Source organism: Rhagoletis pomonella, unplaced genomic scaffold (genome assembly GCF_013731165.1).
Source record: "Rhagoletis pomonella isolate Grant_MI unplaced genomic scaffold, Rhpom_1.0 Rhpom_scaffold_02516, whole genome shotgun sequence".
NCBI lineage: Eukaryota > Metazoa > Arthropoda > Insecta > Diptera > Tephritidae > Rhagoletis > Rhagoletis pomonella.
The window spans coordinates 16,223-19,371 of record NW_023461070.1 but is presented as its reverse complement, the minus strand read 5'-3'; positions in this window follow the sequence as shown (position 1 = coordinate 19,371).

Genomic DNA, 3,149 nt, shown 5'->3' with positions numbered 1-3,149 from the left:
CGGATAATGTAATGATATTGATAGTTGGTTTATTTGTCATTTGCATTACTATATTATCTGGGAAATCATAGGGCCGCAATATTAACCTATCTTCATCTTTTTGGTAATCTAAAATTCAATTAAATTCCTTTATGAAATTTAGGCCTAGAATTCCATCATCCCTGTTTTCTGTGAATTGTTAACTGTGATATTGTTTTTAATTTGACCCTTTTTGATAATTGATATGTCTGCTCCTGTATCTATCAAGAGAGTTGAAAATGAATCATTTAGAGTTGTCCTGGAAGTTACATAACTATTTAGGTGTAAGTTAAACACACATACTTTTTTCTTTGCTCTATTTACTGTTGATGTGGAGTTTGCTGGTTTTCCTGTTGTTGCAATTATGGACATGGCGGGTATTATTGCGATTAGTCGCTCGATTGATTTCCAAAATTCTTAGTGTGTTTTTGGATATTGTTATTTTGCCTGTTGTTATTGTTATAACGCGCATGATTACTATGAAACGCAGGACCTTGATTACTCCTATAGTTATTACCTTGATAACTTCTTCGAAAGCTACCACGGTAATAACCTTGCTGGCGTAGGTGTAGTACTGAATTGGGGCTACCCCCGTGACTTCAGTACAACTGTTAGTGAATTTCGATATAGCCTCGGTCATGGATGTGAACATTCCTGCTTGAATTATCATTTTTACTTTTTCGTTAGAACAATTCTTACACATGGCTTTTACAGCCGATTGTATAGCGTATTTTGTTGCTAAATCTGGGGTTAATCCATCAGATATGTACGCTCCTTCTAATGATTCTGTGAGTTTTTCTATTTCAGCAGTATATTGGTTAGCTGTTTTACTGCGTTGTTGTATGTTCAGTAGTTTTGCTGTCAAAACTTCCACTGATTCACCCTTAATAATATTTTTTAATTTTCGTCTTATCTGCTGTATCGAAGTTTCATTGTTAATGAAATTTCTGGATGTACTTTTTAATTTTGTTTTTATCATGGAAATCGCTATTGCTTCATGGCTCTCCTCGATTTGTTCAAGGATGGCAAGTGCATCTAAAAACCTAGTCAGATTTTCATGGTTGCCGTCAAACTCGGGTAGAATCGACGATACGGTCTTAATAAATTCTACCGTTTGTGCCATTTTGAATTTTGTGGTTTTGTAAATTATTTTCTGACATTCGATTTCCTCTTGTCCTTCTTCTAGGTCGGAAGGAGATTCCGACGAGAAGGTGCTAAAGTCAATCTGTATATTCTGTTCAAATGTAGTTGGTACTATCACCTCTATGTTGTACCTGGCTAGTGAGGATACTAATTTGTCCCTACCACTAGAAAATATTTGTTGTGCTTCTATTTGGTGACCGCTGGTGAGCTGGCTATTTACATTACGTATTGCCTTACCTAATCTATTAAATGATTCTAATACTATTGTTAAATGCTTTACTACTGTTTCTATTTTTATTGTTCTATTTCTGTTATTGTCCTTTCTTCTAAAAGTGTTTTGAAAATTTCCTCCCATTTACCCATTGAAAAGGGGAGAAGGAGCGGCGAAAGAAAAAATCGAATTTCTATCTAAACCTTATCCAGACCGTCGGCACGGCTCTGGTATCTTTTTTTCAAAAAGTTTGTATGAACTGAGTAAATTCTTAAAAACGGACTACAAGTACAAATCGTTATGACTACAAGCATGAGCTTAATAGTGTCTAGTGCCTTACTGTGGTCAACTACCTCAAAAGAATTCACAACATTGGCGTTTGGATTTTCTATTTTAGATTCGTTTCCACCCATTTTATAAAAAAAAATATAAAATATTATATAATATTAAATAATTAAGGTAATAGTAAATTGTTAGTAATAAATGGCCATGTAATAAAAGGCAAGAATCTTTGATCCTTGCCACTTAATAGGCAGCCGTTAGGTTGCCAAAATATTTTGTTAGTTTATTTAAATATTAAATAATTTAAATAACTGCAAGAATCTTTCAATTCTTGCCAATAAATAGGCAGCCGTTAGGTTGCCAAAATATTAATAATTATTATTTTGATATTAAATAAACGACGCCTTTTCTCCTTTTCCGGTCTGGATTCCTTGCTTGGCTAAACAGCCTAGATAGAGTCGTCGTCCTGGTTGCTTTTTACCTGAAGTTTCCCAGTGTAAATTTGCAAATAAGCTTGTATGTGACTCTGATTAGCACGTTCAGCGTCACGCAGTTTTTTGTTGAGGCAAACCGTTGATGAAAATAATGAGCTCCTGTTCGCCGAAATGAGTTTGCTGCTTGGCAATGGACATCAACTTGTTCATTTTGGAGTCGGAACGTTGCCCGGTTGGCGAGGTTGTGTAGCTTTTAATGTTAACTGCTACGTCAGCTGGTAACGGTGTCCTGCCAGTACGAAGGCAGCTTGCCACTATAAAAGGCAAGTTTCCGCTAGATATGGCAGGATCTCTTGACGCTTGAAGGCAGCTAGCCGCTATAAAAGGCAAGTTGCCGGTAGATTTAGCAGGATCTTTTGCCATTTGTAGGCAGCTTGCGCTATAAAAGGCAAGTTCCCGCTAGACCATGCAGGATCTTTTGCGGCTAGAAGGCAGCTTACCGCTATAAAAGGGAAGCTTCCGCTAAAGTGATCGCCATGTAATAAACGACAAGAATGACTGTTGCAGGGCAGTCGAGTGCTTATCGAATATAGCTGTTTATTAATTATTTCTTTCCTTATTTATAAAAATTTAAACTTATTTATTTCTATAATTTCTTATTTACTATAATGCATATTTATACTTCTTACATACTAGTCATACAAACTCATGTACGTACTAGAGAGCTGCACGATTACAATAAAAGGTAACATGTTAATAATCGGCGATGCCGATGCGGCGAGTACATGCTACATATGTAGCTGTAAATTTAGCATCGCATAATCGCCGCATCGTTGGCATCGTCAAGATAGTAACATGTTAGTAACATTCCGTTTTTTATGAAATTTTTGAGAGAGTGAGCAGAAAGAGCGTAAACATTGCATGTACGTACCAGGGATGAAAAAGTAGGTACAATTGTACCTTTTTCCGACGTTTGATGACTTAAAGGTACATTAGGTACAGTCAGTGGATTTTAGGTACAATTATTATTATTGACCCATATTCGCTTTTTGATTTCTGGA